At 44.0% G+C, this 16,201-nt stretch overlaps 1 protein-coding gene and 1 pseudogene across 4 annotated transcripts in view; one reads left to right on the forward strand and one right to left on the reverse strand.

Annotated features, from left to right (window-relative positions):
- The window catches only part of LOC126183472 (ecdysone-induced protein 74EF), a 692,094-nt gene that overhangs the window by 91,210 nt on the left and 584,683 nt on the right, over positions 1-16,201 (forward strand). For 2 of the 4 annotated variants that reach the window (XM_049925484.1, XM_049925488.1), the window contains exon 1: positions 14,050-14,160. The exons of 1 other annotated variant lie outside the window; for it this stretch is intronic. The gene's annotated coding sequence lies outside the window, so the exon portion shown is untranslated. Of the gene's footprint in view, positions 1-14,049; positions 14,161-16,201 lie in introns of those variants that run through there. One more of the 4 variants, XM_049925487.1, reaches the window with a different exon arrangement.
- On the reverse strand, positions 1,863-1,980 carry LOC126185573 (5S ribosomal RNA; annotated as a pseudogene).

Raw genomic sequence — 16,201 nt, forward strand, 5'->3', positions numbered from 1 at the left:
CTCATATTCGCCATGTACTTTTCTTTTAATCTGGTATTTTCTAGTTTAGCCGGCCTGGGTGGCCGAGCGATTCTAGGCGCTGCAGTCTGGAACCGCGCGATCGCTGCGGTCGCAGGTTCGAATCCTGCCTCGGGCATGGATGTGTGTTATGTGCTTAGGTTAGTTAGGTTTAAGTAGTTCTAAGTTCTAGGGGATTGATGATCTTAGAAGTTAAGTCCCATAGTGCTCAGATCCATTTGAACCATTTTTTCTAGTTTAGATTTTATTAATACTTATCTCTAGGCGTCTGAAAAATACCCGAACTAAATTATACCTTGCCATCTCTCAGGATTTCTTGGCGTGATTAATTAATGGTGTACTTCTGGGAGTTCAGTAGAGTTTGTATTTCCATTTTCGATGACCGACCCACTCGTCTTCTTCAGGTGCTGCGAGGTATGTTACATGTGCTCGCTGCCACAACTCGAAAGTAGAGAGTACAAGCAACACCATAAAACGCAGCCACTGAAGAAGACGACTGTGTCCGTCGCTGAAATATAGTGGGAAAATGGAAATAAAACCTCGTCTGCACACCCAGAAGTTCACCATTAAATTATAGAAGGAATCACTGTGTCAGTAAATGAATGGGAGTCAATACTGAGGAATGTAATATGCCTCTTCAGTGCCACATATTCAATGACTAGTCCGCAGACCTAACGTTAATCATTGTTTTGAGGTGAGCTGCATCGAAGGAGATATTCGCATACAAAGATACGAAATTTTTACGAAGCTGATTGTCGTGATGTTGGCTTAGTTGTCTTGTTTAGAATCATTATAACGTCTGCAAGCTGATCTGTTATGTAGAAAATTAACTGATAAAAGGGTTACGAAAAACTGGTTCAAATGGCTCTGAGCACTATGGGACAGCTGTGGTCATCAGCCCCCTAGAACTTATAACTACTTAAACCTAACTAACCTAAGAAAAACACACACATCCATGCCCGAGGCAGGATTCGAACCTGCGACCGTAGCGGTCGCACGGTTCCAGACTGAAGCGCCTAGAACCGCTCGGCCACCCCGGCCGGCGAAGAACTGGTAACTCTCAAATTACGAAATGAAGTCAAGTATCTGAACCTCTCAACGTTTGTATTCCGAAACTTTTGACGCGTTGTAGTGACTCAATTTGAGCTAAGAATTCGGACAATACGCCTGCTTTCTGCAGCCTCACACAAAGACTTGACTAGCATTCATCACAATTTGCTGCAATGTCTGTACACGATGAAGAAGAAACAGAGTTACCATACAAATCAAAGAGATTAGATCTTTGTCAGATACAAATGCTGGTATTTTTATGGACACAGCTTTTTATATAAACTTTTTACTTTTGTAAATGAAGATATCGATACCTGTTGATATTATAGGATTCCTCATCTGTCATGGATTTTATTACATTAGAGGAAATAGGTTCCACCCGCCGTTGACTTTACATGGACATACGTTTACAAAAGACAAGGAAACTCAGACAGTGTTGACCTACTGGACTCGTATTCGGAAAGGGACGGTTGAAACCCGCGTCCGGCCATCCTGAGTTAGGCTCTCCGTAATTTCCCTAGATCAGTTGCGGCAAATGTCAGGATGGTTCCTTTGAAAGGCCTCTGCCTATTTTCTACCATTTTCTACATAAAAAACTGAACTAATCTCCGCCCAAACGCGCCGTGAAGGCCCAACGGCACCGAGCGGCCGCCGTGTCATCCTCAGCCCAGAGGCGTCACTGGATGAGGATATAGAGGGACACGTGGTCAGCACACCGCTCTCCCGGCCGTACGTCAGTTTACGGAGCCGCTACATCTCTGTCAAGTAGCTCCTTAGTTTTGCCTCACCCCGCTTGCCAACAGCGCTTGGCAGACCGGATGGTCACCCATCCAAGTGCTAGCCCAGTCCGACAGCGCTTAACTTAGGTGATCTGATGGGAACCGGTGTTACCACTGCGGCAAGGCCGTTGGTTGTATTTACATAAACAACTATAGGCTGTGCCTAAGCCATGTCTCCGCAGTATCGTTTCTTTCCGGAGTGCTAGTTCTGCAAGGTTCGCAGGAGAGCTTCTGTAAAGTTTGGAAGGTAGGAGACCAGATACTGGCAGAAGTAAAGCTGTGGGACCAGGCGTGAGTCGTGCTTCGGTAGCTCAGATGGTAGAGCACTTGCCCGCGATAGGCAAAGATCCCGAGTTCGAGTCTCGGTCGGGCACACTGTTTTAATCTGCCAGGAAGTTTCATATCAGCGCACACTCCGCTGCAGAGTGAAAATCTCATTCTGGAAACATCCCCCAGGCTGTGCCTAAGCCATGTCTCCGCAGTATCCTTTCTTTCAGGAGTTCTAGTTCTGCAAGGTTCGCAGGAGAGCTTCTGTAAAGTTTGGAAGGTTGGAGACGAGATACTGGCAGAAGTAAAGCTGTGGGACCGGGCGTGAGTCGTGCTTCGGTAGCTCAGATGGTAGAGCACTTGCCCGCGAAAGGCAAAGATCCCGAGTTCGAGTCTCGGTCGGGCACACAGTTTTAATCTGCCAGGAAGTTTCAACTATAATATTGTTCTATGAAAGGAAAAACAATAAGGTAAGCAACTTGCAACTCTCGGTGACTGAAAGGAAATTGGATATTGAGTCTCACTTGCTCTAACGAAGGTGAACTCGGACACAGAACTGACGCTACTCTAGTTGAATACGACTGCAAAGTATTTCGCGCGAATCAGTCTGATGTTCCACAAAGTACATCGCAAGTGCAGCACAAACAAACAACCTTCTCACCATAATCCACAACGATGTCGCTTAAAATGCCTGTTTGTTTATTTCAAGACAAAGCTCCAATACTGAAAAGATCAGCAGCAAGCAAACGAGACCTCTTAACTTGGCCCAGTGGCCATGCGGCCCTCTCTAGCCGATTCCGCCCGCGATGCAATTATATTGCCCTACTCACGTCAAGAATATAGGCGACTTGCTTAAGGCATGCCTTGCAGTTCGCAGCCAAAGATAACCCACTCTAGCAGACGAATAAATGACTATAGATTTTTTGAGACAGGAAAGTCCTTATCCATATACGCAGGAATATATTGCATGAAATGTGTCTAGTCGACTTTCACTTTTTACGAGCAAAAATACATCCATTGCCTTCCATAAAAGCCAGAAAATATACTTTAACTAATAAGGAGGGAAGAAAATTGTGGTATAACGGCCCATCGACAGCGATTCCATTAGTGAAGGAGCACATATGCAGACTGAACAAGGCTGAGGCAGAAATTCAGCCCTCTTCCCACATGCGAATCTAGTACCCTATGTACTGCGCCAACCTGCTTGGTGCCTTTGACTAGAAGCACTCTTGAAGTTGCGGCTAACGCCAGCTTCGCCTCCGTCTTTAGTCTTACGTCGTGATACAGCCTTTACTACCTAACGCATCTATATACTCGCAGTTTAGCAGTCTTTTGGTAGTTGAAGTATTAGGAGTGGTATCTTCGGAATGACTAGAATCTATAATTAAGTCTACGCGTATAATAGATGAGAACCATCCAGAGTGTAAAAGTGCAATTCGGGTGCAAAGGTTTGTTAGCCTAAATAAGAAGATGGCTTCGTTTTCGACAATCAGTTGAGCTTCTGCAGATCGATACAATCCTCGAAAGAGTCATACACACATCAAAAAAATATTTGATGAATTAGGAGTGATGTTCTGCATGTATACTGGATGCTTATTGTTTTCGCTTCTAGTCAATCTTTCAGTCTCTAGTACATATTGTGAACAGAGAACACGTATATCATTCGCCGATAGATGATTAGGAAAGTACAGTGCTCTTACAGACATTTTCACAAGGAAACAATTTGCCCTTTTCTTTCTCCGATGTCGTAATGAGCACGTTAATTCAGTATGGAGATGGCTAAAATCTTATGTAAGATATGAGTCATGGAGCGACTTGTGATTCCTCATGTCAAAAACTCGTTCAAGAAGAGAACACAGCAGAGGGTAGTAACATTATTTCAATACTACTGGGATCGCAGGGGGAAGGAAAGTGCTCGGTAATAAGATTTCAGTGCTTAATTTAACATAACTCGATAGTATGGGGTAGAAAGATATAAAGGTTTAAGACGGTAGCAGTATTATTTATTTATTTATAGTTTACGTATCAATTGATCACGCAACAAGCAAACTTCCGCCGACAATCATTCAGACACTAAACATAACAGTTTGAAATGTCTATAGTTAAGTGAACTGTCATTATATGAAGCCATTTCGACAGAAGTATTCACCTTGTTGTTAAGAAAAGACATTACACAAATTACTCCCATTTACCGTCCAAGTACCAGAGTTTGCTGTCCGGTTCGAATAGAGTAGAGTCAGTTGAAATCTTTTAATCCGAACATTGTATCATCGTTGCAAGAGACGCCCGAGCTCTGTATAATATGAGAAGTTAAACTTGGACCCTGTAAAATATTCTTCAATGGAGTATGACGTATTACATCCGATCCAAAGTTGAGTTAATAGAAAAAAGGGCATTAGCTCTGCTGATGCGGTGAGGTAGTGAAGTGCCTATGGCTCGTATTCGCTAGAAGGGGATTCTGATTATGAACAACAGAAACATAATTTATGTAAGTTCGCCGAAGTATTGAAGCGTCGATGTAAGATTTCCGTGGTCCCAGAAATGTCGAGATGGCTTCTTCAACAAAGCTACAAGCGTTACCTTCTACCAACCTTATCTTGTTGAACAAGCATGTCGCGGGCTGGAAGGTAAACCACTGTAAAAACAGTAAAAATATACCTAGTTAGTAGTATGTAACGGCCAGTCAGTCGATGAGACATTAAAGTGAAAAAAAAGCAGCGGTCTGTGGGCTGCAGACGAGCCTAACGGCGCTGCTCCTACGTGCTGGCAAAGTGCTGAGGCGCCGCGGCGGGCCGTGCTGTGCTCAGCACAGCCACAGCACCACCCATGCAGCTCAATGCAAATGCCGCTACAATCACTGCAGCGTTCGCGATCTTACGCTCATCTTCTTGAATCACGAGTACGATATATCACCTGCAGCCTTGTTTCGTCGTAAGGACTCTGCAGGATGTTTCGTTGGGAAGTACTGCTAAAAACTAAACTCCGCGATCAGGCCCTAAGACAACGCGGTGTCGATCGATTATAGTGCTGACAAAACTCAAATGTCAGTCCATCGACAAAATTGTGAAATATCTGTGTCTGCATTGTAAGACAGTTAAAAATCACTATTAAACTGTCCAGACACATTAATGTGACCACCTGTCAAAAGCCTGAGTATGGTCTCCAAGCATAGATCATACATATGTTGATGCATTGAGAATTACAGAATGACGAGATCACCCAGGGAATGCCACAAAAATATTTCCCGAAGCATAACGCCCCCTCTTCCAGCCTGGTTCTTCCGACGATTGTTGCAGGGCCGTAGACGCCAACGACCATCTGTCCGATGTAGCACAAAACGTCATTCATCTGAAAAGGCCACCTGTGAACGTCCAGTTGTGGTACTGGCTTGCAAATTCCATCGTACGTTGCGAATGAACGGCAGTCACCGGAAGTGCGTGAGCCAGGCACCTGCTGCGGAAGCCTATATGCATCAACGTTCGCTGAAAGGTCGTTGAAGAGACACAGTTGGTAGCCCCTTGGTTCATCTAAATAGCGGTGAACGGGGGGGGGGGGGGGGGGGGTTGTTCAACAGTTGCACGTCTGTTCGGCTGTACACATGTCAGCAGCCGTGGTTCACCCGTGTCATCTACGGCACGTGGTGCACCACAGATGTCTAGGCGCCGGCTTTGGATAGTGCCATTTTCCCATGGACATCACTCTTTAACCACGGCATCACGCGAACAGTTTACAAACTTCGCGTTTTCGGAAATGCTTTCGGCTTTAGCCCGCAAGCCTTGCCCATTTGGATGTCAGATGACTAGGTGGTAACATCAATGTGACTGGGCCTTGTAAAAGGCAAACTTATACCGATACCCGAAAGTAGGTAAAACTCTAGATGACTTACGTGGTCTTAGGACGTCTGTCTGCCCAGTCCTTAGTTCCAGTCTTATGGTCGCCGTTTCCGTGGAGGCGCATTTTTGAGACAGATGAAAAAAAATCAGGAAGGGCAGAAGAAACGGGAAAAAGAGAAGGGTGAAAAAGGAAGGGCAAGAAAAAGAAGGGAACTGAATGGAGAGTTTTAAATCAGGCGCGGTACCAGGATTCGGTTCTGTGTTGGGAGGTGGTCGGGTGGCACCGTTTGTTATGTTACTCTTTCTCTCACCCTCCCCCCCCCCCCCCTAATCTCCCGGCTCTCCGAAATATAGGCTGCCGTCGTGTTTAGTATTAGTATAAAACAGATGCCTAAGGTTTTAGTAATAAAATCAATGAAACGCATAACTTTTTAATACAACAATAATAATAATTTGTTTACACAGGTGCGTAATAGATCGTTTTAGCGTTATGTCCAAGAAATTATAATTCAGAAAAATATAGCATCTGAAAGACACTCTTCCGAAAATTTGAGAAGTCTGTATCATATAAGCGCTTTAAGAACCCTACCAGCAACAAACTACAACAACATTTACAACAGTCCGCATCTCGTGGTCGTGCGGTAGCGTTCTCGCTTCCCACGCCCGGGTTCCCGGGTTCGATTCCCGGCGGGGTCAGGGATTTTCTCTGCCTCGTGATGGCTGGGTGTTGTGTGCTGTCCTTAGGTTAGTTAGGTTTAAGTAGTTCTAAGTTCTAGGGGACTGATGACCACAGATGTTAAGTCCCATAGTGCTCAGAGCCATTTTGAACATTTACAACATCATAAAAAAATGGCTCTGAGCACTATGGGACTTAACTTCTGAGGTCATCAGTCCCCTAGAACTTAGAACTACTTAAACCTAACTAACCTAAGGACATCACACACATACATGCCCGAATCAGGATTCGAACCTGCGACCGTAGCGGTCGCGCGGTTCCAGACTGAAGCGCCTAGAACCGCTCGGCCACCCCGGCCGGCTACAACATCATAATTTATACGTTATAAAATTGAAGTGTGCACGCACTTTAGCAGTTTTTCACAACGGACTACGATTATGAACACAGGTCTGCAGGCTATGGTTATACGACAGTGTGAATGAGCGGTTTCCGCCTAGGTTCGGAAAGTCAGTTTTTCTGTCATTTTTTGTATTAGTAGAGACTCTTTCCAATCTGTCAGCTTCACGTATTTCCCGGCTTTACTTGTGGACTCGCGAATTGTGTCGGATTTGTTGTTGACAGCAGATGAGACCAGCCTGGGATTGTGTGCATTTACTTGCTTGAAGTGTTCCCGGTCAGGACGAAATACCATCGTCGTGAACAGGTCTTCACTCAAGCAACTAAATAGGGTCCCGTGTGAAACGTAGCTTGTAACTCATAAACTCCTCGCCATTTTCGAGACACTTTAGTTTTCGTGCTAGCTTGTTCTCCGAAAGTTAGCGTGAAATTTGGAAATTAACGTATGTACACATACAAAGGCTTCTACTAAAATGTTGTGGCGACACCCATCACTTCCACCACCACCTTTTTAAATCTACGCCTGCTTTATCATGGGAAGGTGATGGAGATGTATGAAAGAGAATCATGACAGATGCAGACTAGACAGTGTTTCTGTAAGAACTACCTTTCCCTGATACAGGGACGCTTCATTCTTGTCTTCGCCTGCTAGATGTAGTTATATTTTGCCCCTGTTGATTTTTGTTTACGTCTTTGCATTAATCGATACCGAAACGGTGATAAAGGACTCGTTAGTTTTTGCACGCACTGCGGCTTTGGACTGTGTGTTGTTGCCTGTTTCGAACTGTATCATATAAGAAATAGCGACTGAAATGTGTACTTTTTATTTCATTGTGAAGTCGTGGTGATCTCGGTAAACGAATTAATTACGGAAAGCAGCATAAGAATAAATATTAATTGAATGGGACCGGGGGGGGGGGGGGGGGCGGGCAAGACGGGGTATGTGGGGGCCAGTGGTGGGAAGACAAACTCGATGTCTGCCATGGATGCCAGTTTCTATAGTTACGTCACTGGTCATTCCGAACTCTGCTGTTCTGATCCCTTTTAACAGATGTTTTCATCGTAGCGTAATTGTACGCTGACACAGGGCTCTCCTCTGTCCTCAGAGTACCGTGTACAGTGTGTGTCCTGTAAACGGTTGTGAGCAGCCCTAATGCAAACCAATGGGTGACTACGAAAGTGGATGGAAGGATGAAGCTGGAACTCTTTATCAGTATATAGTCCCTACTTGTGAACACATCAGGACCGCTGGGCTTAACTTCTTTGTCCGACGAACAGAAGACCATCTACGCTATCAAATGCTTTCGCTCCGTAAAACAGCACTTAACAAAGGCAGGCAGTGCCTATTACGACATTTTTATGTGCTTCTTAGTTCTGCCAGTTTGTCTCTCTCTATGTGTTACATCCTTACAAAGTAGCAGACTCTTTAAGCCACTAGAATCGCGTTCAGAATAGCGGGGCTAAAGTAACAGTGCAGTCACTAATTTAAGTTGCAGATGGCTTTGTTAAATCTCTTCAAGGGGAGAATGCGATTGTGCAATTGTATTAGCGATTTTGATGTTATTTTTGTGAACAACGGGATAAAAGCAGTTTGTGTTTTACCACATTTGTTTCGTCTATGGTAACTCCTTCAACAAGTCCACATGCCCCAATGCCGAATGAAATAAAAATAAGAAATCATTATATTACAGATATAGAATTGATTTTTGTTTAGTATTGTTTGTCATTTTTTTCCTTTCTGTTGTCTCTACTATGTTTCACTGAGTCACTAAAGGAGAAGCTTTTGTTACTTACTCAACTAGGTAGGAACAACGCATCGGAGTGCCTCTATTGCTTGGCCTTACATGATATTGCCGAAAAGTGTCACATGTCTGCGCATCATGTCTGGAGGACCACAGGAGGATGTAGGAGTCCGTATATTCTAAGTATATACCTGCTCATCGGTACTCGCCATGGCGCGTTTCCACTCAGGTATGGGTATCGGGATCGCGTTCTGAGGCGCGCATAGATGTCGATTTTAACCTGTGGACCCTTCGTCTGCCTAATGTTCTGTTCTGTATTTTGGTTGATACTGTATTGAATGCTGAGCTCGTCAGTAGGAGATACAATCGATACATAGGTGACCAGTATTGTCTGCAAGGGTTCTCAAGAACTTCGCAATGAACATGAGGAACTTGCTTTTGTTCTGAGGCCTCATTCATGTACACTGAGGTGACAAGAGCCACGGCATAGCGATATGCACATGTACAGAGGACGGTAATATCGCGTACGCAAGGTATAAAAGGGCAGGGCATTATCGGAGCAGTCATTTGTACTCAAGTGATTCATGTGAAAACGTTTCCGATGTGGTTATGGCCGCCGACAGGAATTAACTAACTTTGAACGCGGAATGATAGTTGTAGTTAGACTCATGGAACATTCCAGTTTAGGAAACCTTTAGGGAATTCAACATTCCGAGACCTACAGTGTCAAGAATGTGCCGACAATACCAAATTCCAGGCATTACCTCTCACTACGAACAATTCAGTGGCCAACGGTCTTCACTTAACGACCAAGCCAATCGGCGTTTGCGTAGAGTTTTCAGTGCTAACAGACAAGCAATACTGTGTGAACCAACCGCGCAAATTGATGTGGGACGTACGACGAACGTATCCGTTAGGGCATTACGGCGAAATTTGGCGTTAATGGGCTATGGCAAGCCGGCCGGAGTGACCGTGCTGTTCTAGGCGCTACAGTCTGGAACCGAGCGACCGCTACGGTCGCAGGTTCGAATCCTGTCTGGGGCATGGATGTGGGTGATGTCCTTAGATTAGTTAGGTTTAAGTAGTTCTAAGTTCTAGACGACTGATGACCTCAGAAGTCAAGTCGCATAGTGCTCAGAGCCATTTGAACCATTTGGCTATGGCAACAGATGACCGGTGCGAGTGCCTTTGCTTGCAGCATGGCATCGCCGGCAGCGCCTCTCCTAGGCTCGTGACCATATCGGTTGGACCTTAGCCGACAGAAAAACTGTAGCCTGGTCAGATGAGTCCCCATTTCAGTCGATAAGAGCTGTTGGTAGGTTTCAAGTGTGACGCAGACCCCACGAAGTCATGGACTCAGGTTGTCAACAAGACACTGTGCAAGCTGGTGATAGCTCCATAATGGTATGGGCTGTGTTTACATGGAAAGGACGGGGTCCTGTGGTCCAGCTGAACAGATCAGTGACTGTAAATGTGTACGTTCGACTACTTGGAGGCCATTGGCAGCCAGTCATGGACTTCACGTTCTCAAACAATGATGCGCCATGTCATCGGGCAACAACTGTTTTATTTATTTATTTATTTATTTATTGTTCCGTGGGACCAAATTAAGGAGAAGTCTCCATGGTCATGGAACGAGTCAATACATGAAATTATAACACGATATTAGAAACAGATAAAATGAAATATAAAAAAGACATATTCAGGTGACAAGTCATAAGTTTAAATGAAGACAATCAACAATGTAACACTGGAATTTGCTTAATTTTTTAGCTCTTCCAGGAGCTCCTCGACAGAATAGAAGGAGTGAGCCCAGAGGAAACTCTTCAGTTTAGACTTAAAAGAGTTTGGGCTACTGCTAAGATTTTTGAGTTCTTGTGGTAGCTTATTGAAAATGGATGCAGCAGAATACTGCACTCCTTTCTGCACAAGAGTCAAGGAAGTGCATTCTACATGCAGATTTGATTTCTGCCTAGTATTAACTGAGTGAAAGCTGCTAACTCTTGGGAATAGGCTAATATTGCTAACAACAAACGACATTAAAGAAAATATATACTGTGAGGGCAATGTCAGAATTCTCAGATTTTTGAGTAGGGGTCGACAAGAGGTTCTCGAACATACACCACATATAGCTCGAACAGCCCGTTTTTGAGCCAAAAATACCCTTTTTGAATCAGAAGAATTACCCCCAAAAAATAATACCATACGACATAAGCGTATGAAAATATGCGAAGTAGACTACTTTTCGTGTTGAAGTGTCACTTATTTCAGATACTGTTCTAATGGTAAATAAAGCAGCATTTAGCTTCTGAACAAGATCCTGGACATGGGCTTTCCACAACAGCTTACTATCTACCCGAACGCCTAGGAATTTGAACTGTTCCGTCTCGCTTATAATATGCCCCTTCTGTCCTTGAAGGTTTGAAGAACATTCTGGACAATTCCAGCGAATAATTTGGCCACCCAGATGGCCCAACATAAATCCCGTGGAACATTTATGGGACGTAATCGAGAGGTCAGTTCGTGCACAAAATCCTGCACCAGCAACACTTTCGCAATTATGGACGGCTATGGAGGCAGCATGGCTCAAAATTTATGCTAGGGACTTCCAACGATTTATTGAGTCCATACCACGTCGAGTTGCTTCACCGTGCCAGGCGAAAGGAGGTCCGACGTGATGTTATGAGGTATCCCAAGACTTTTGTCACTTTAGTATATGTAAATACTGGCTTTTACCGCGGCTGCGCTCGCGTAGCATTAGTTTTGTTATGATGAGTGATGGTGAATAAGTAAGCTACTGTACGTGCAATAACGTCAGCTTGCGAGCGGTGCGTGCGTGCGGAGAGACGTGGTCAGGAGCGTGCATCTATGCATCGCACTATTGAAGTAACTACACATTATGCGACGTATACATTATACCACTAATTTAATAACTTTCATCGTGGTTTATGTTCACTGATTTTCAAAGAAGTCTGCCCCACTATCCCATTCCCTACTTCACTCTCTTAGGGGTCTTTTTCTTGACACCAACATTCATCATAATCGTTTCTATGGTTTGGTCGTCAAAAGGCAACAGACAAACACACTTTCACATTTATGATATTAATGTGGAAGTATGGATGTACTTTTTTACAACTTTGTTTGGAGCGAAAATATTGTCTTCTCCGCTGAAATTCATAGAGATAACAGTTATTAAAGCATTTCGCATTATTATGGCGTGTTCGAACGACGTTTTGGCGGGAACCAACGTTTCGTCCCCACCTGCAGAGGGTATCTTCAAGTGAAATTGTACCTTCTTTGAACTGCCCATTCACACACTGGTTGCTACGGATACTACGAGAGGCTATAAACAGAGGCGATAAAGACTGTTAAGCAAGAAAATAAATATAACAAGAAGGAGGAGGGAGGGAAAATGAATGACATTTGGATTCCACTGTTGGGAGAGATGTGTACTAGTCGTCCATCGGGGAGCGATAACAATAGAGGACAACAGCTATCGACAACGGCCAATAGAAGGGGTTGGCGGAAGAAAATGCTGACCTCAATTGAGTAAGGATTAGACTGACCGCTTCATTTGCTATCTTTTCGAATGTACCACATGCTCTTAGGTAGTAGTTCCCTATGTATCGCTAGAAAGAACTGTCTGTTATATTAATTATTTCGTCTAATCGTACTTATGTTCTCAATAGGAAGAAACAGCCCAGGCTGCGAAAATAGTAAGCTTTATTGATGCGTTTAGTCTTTTTGAGGCATCTTCAGAAATCGTATAGAAACTGCAACTAATGCATTAATCATAAGAAGCCGAAATTTTCGTGTGCACCTTCGGCGAAGACATGCAGCTATGCCTAAGATGCACAGCACAATTTCGACTGCTTATGACTAACGCGTTACCCGCAGTATCTATACGATTTCTGAAGATGCCTCAAAAAGACGAAACGTTTCAATAAAGCTTATGCTATTTTTGTAACCTAAACTGTTTTTTGCTACTGAAAATATGTCACAGTTGCTGCATCATGGCCACAGGGTCGGAGGATTTATGTATTTATTTTCTTGTCTTTGAATCTAATCAAACATATAACATACACGATCTCAAAATACGCTCTTGTGGGTTAGCACTCATTTCCCTTAGATAGCGTTTGGATAATGGAAACAAATTTTACCGTGTGCACTCTCCCACAGGCTAACCCCACAAGCGCGTATTTTGAGATACTGTACATTACACGTTTGATCAGATGAAAAGACAAGAACATAAATAAAATAAGGAAATATAATTTATGTAACCGAAAGTGCTATCTAACAACAATACGGAAACGAAATTTTACTTAAGTTACTAGCAAGAATCGAAGATTCACAGAAGTTACAATCCTCTTGAAAATATTCTCCACAGATGGAGACGAAACATAGGATTCATGCGAGAAATTCATTCCCCCACAGCGTTATAGCCCAAAATATTTTAATGAGTGTGACATTTTCAGCCGTGAATGTTTAAATTTTAAATCCATATTTCTACATTACATGTTTTTCTTGCCACAATGGCTGACTGAAAATTAAGAGGCAAGTTTATAGCTCTGTTATGGTCAGTATTCGGCTGTTTCCATTTAAACACTTCATTTGCTATTTATGCTTCGTCTTAAATAATTTAGAGTAAAATACTTTCAATTTGTTAGCAAGGAGTCGTTTTGACAAACTCTGTTAACACGTGAGGAGATTTATTTCTCACAAAGACCGGGTTACAGGCATGCTGAACAATTGTGAGGCAGATAAATTTACCAGCGTCCCTGTGGGATTTGAAGTGGTTTACTTGTCAGAGCCAGCTTGATTGACTCTTGAGGAAACAGGACTACAGTCGAGAAATGCGATATAACACCGAGTTATTAGTCAGCTATTGGTCCAGTCCTCGCTCTCCGTGCAAGCGAAAGGTTTGCAGCCGCACGTCGTCGGGACTTCGGGGCTGTGACGGGAAGCGACCGCGTGGGCAGCGGCCGATCGCAGACTTCGGCGCACGCGCAGTGGCAGAGATAACAACTGACCTGCGGGAGCGCGCAGCCTCTGGCGGCCAGATCAAGCCGAAGCGGCCGAGGCGCCGCGTGATAGCGCAGATAAGCAGGCGACGTGACCCGACGCATTGGGCGGCGCGGAGTGGCGGTAGGACTTTTTTCTACTCAGTTTCTCTGCCCGCCGCCGCCGACGCTGCTGTCGCCGCCGAATGAGGGCAGCCGAGGGGAACCCCCACTCCTGCGCGCGCACCGCCGAGCGGGAAAGTGAACTCCATTTCAATGCCGACTGCGGCTGTGTGCGGAGCGTAGAGCGCTGAGCGTGTGTTGTGCCGTGTCCCTCCCGTTCTTGTTCATGGATTACGTTCATGGATTACCGTCGTCGCGTCTGCCCGCAACTGGCAGGTAAGCAGTGCAATCGTCGTGCGCACTTGCGCTCCTTTTTTGAGTGTTGTTAAACTGTTTTGCCGTGCGAGTGTTGTGTGTTGTCAAAGCAGAAGACACGTGCGCCCGCGGGTTCCAATAGTGGAAGTACTCGATACGTCACTTTCAAATGTGTGTGTTGGCTGTCATCGTTTGAGAGCTATACTTAGAGACTTTTGCATTTTCTCCCCACTCTAATAGTCTTTGAACAAAATTGATTGAGCCAAAGACGACAAAAGAGTAGATCGATTCAGTGCAACAAGAAAGAAAACGTTCCGACTACATCTCCGACAGTGAGTCTTATGATTTACATAAGTGAGAATAACATTTTATATTTTGTTGTGATTTTTAAATTAAAAGAATGTGAGCCCGTACAAGAAAATTTATAGAATGGGCGCCACACGAAGTTTTTATACATTTGAACAAAAAAAAGAGAAGATAGTGTCACAACAATCAAACAGTCAATGTTAGAATCTTGGAAACTTTCACAGCACTGTTATTTTTAAGACTTGTCTGGTGTGAACAGTGGTAAGGGCGACGAAGTTAGGAACTAAACTAGCGCGATCCTTGGGAAGTGAGTGGAGTGCAGCCTGGTGCATAGACGCGCGGCTAGACAAATAGCTAGCAGACCTTGATCGCCAAGGTTCTTCCAACGTTGCAATAGCCAGCCCTTGTGCAACATTGACAAACGAGACGCGACGCGCAGATGTGGATCTTGGTTTCTATATTAGACTCTGGCTTCTGCGAAAGCTGCCCAATTTCTGCATCTCCCGCCGAATTGTTTCGTCGCCGTCCGGAAGTTTCCAAATGCCTAGGAACAAAGTACAGCTCTCAACCATTTCCTACACCATCGTTTTGCTTCCGTGTGCTTGAATAATGTGCAGCAGATACTGAATGCAGCTACTCGATGATCCTTTGAAGTTCCGCCTGATCAAATGCTGCAGATAAGGCAGTAGGATTGCGTCCTTTCGTGAGTAAGCGTAATAGTGATCGGTCTGACAGAGCAGTGAACTTCCCGCAGCTAATCATATGCAAGAGTCCATCAACAAATATTTTAAATCGGGCTGTGGTAGAAAACTACGTACCTCATAACACTAACGCGTAGGAAAGGAAGAGTTATCAGATGGTTATTTGGGAAGCAGAGCCAAGCATTGTTGCTACTACATTTTATTTATTTATTAGGGAAGTAATTTACAATCTATCGGTGAAGCTCAAATACAGTAAAACTGTTGTGGACGCGACCATTGAGATGTTTGTCCACCGTTTACCCTTTGAAAGAAAGTAGATCATATTATTCAGATCATTAATATTCCAAAGATGTTACACCCCTAATTAGTGAACAGTGTGGTACTGCATGCAGTCTTCGTCCAATATGAAGAATTGGAGTAGCGCAAAACGATCTCATGTCACCAAGTCGTACAGTGTGTCAAATGTGAAGTTGTATTTAAAAACGGGTGGGAAGCATATCTTCAAGGTAACAGCACGTAAAATGTGGCACCTGCGCCGGCGATGACTCAGCAATGTAAACTCAGTGCAGTTCTCTGACCTCGCAAGGTGTATGGCACAACGGTTTTTCACGATAAGTACTTTTGACACCTCAGTGAACATAATATGGCGGTTTAAGGCCATTGCCTCTTAGAGTAATACTATTTAACGCATTTTTATTGTTGTGTTATTGTCGTGAACGTGTAAGCAATGTAACGTGATTGATCTGCATAATTTTAATTAAATATTAATAATTTTGTAGCAGACATTTCGCACCTGATGCCTTGAATTGGTCATCGTCGCTATCAGGAAATTTATACACGTTACTGCTCGCCCAGCGACAGCTGCTAAATATTTGTAACATAGCCGTACCGTCGATATCTTCCAATTTGTTGACGATACTCACAGATACAGAGATGAATCTAGAATGGCTGATATCAGCTTAGCATTTTCTTTTAGAAGAAAGGACTGAGAATCTGATACTATTGTGTAACACTGAGTACGAATTATTTTACAAAGCTTGCGACTGAATTCGATA

Source organism: Schistocerca cancellata, chromosome 4, assembly GCF_023864275.1.
Source record: "Schistocerca cancellata isolate TAMUIC-IGC-003103 chromosome 4, iqSchCanc2.1, whole genome shotgun sequence".
Taxonomy (NCBI): domain Eukaryota; kingdom Metazoa; phylum Arthropoda; class Insecta; order Orthoptera; family Acrididae; genus Schistocerca; species Schistocerca cancellata.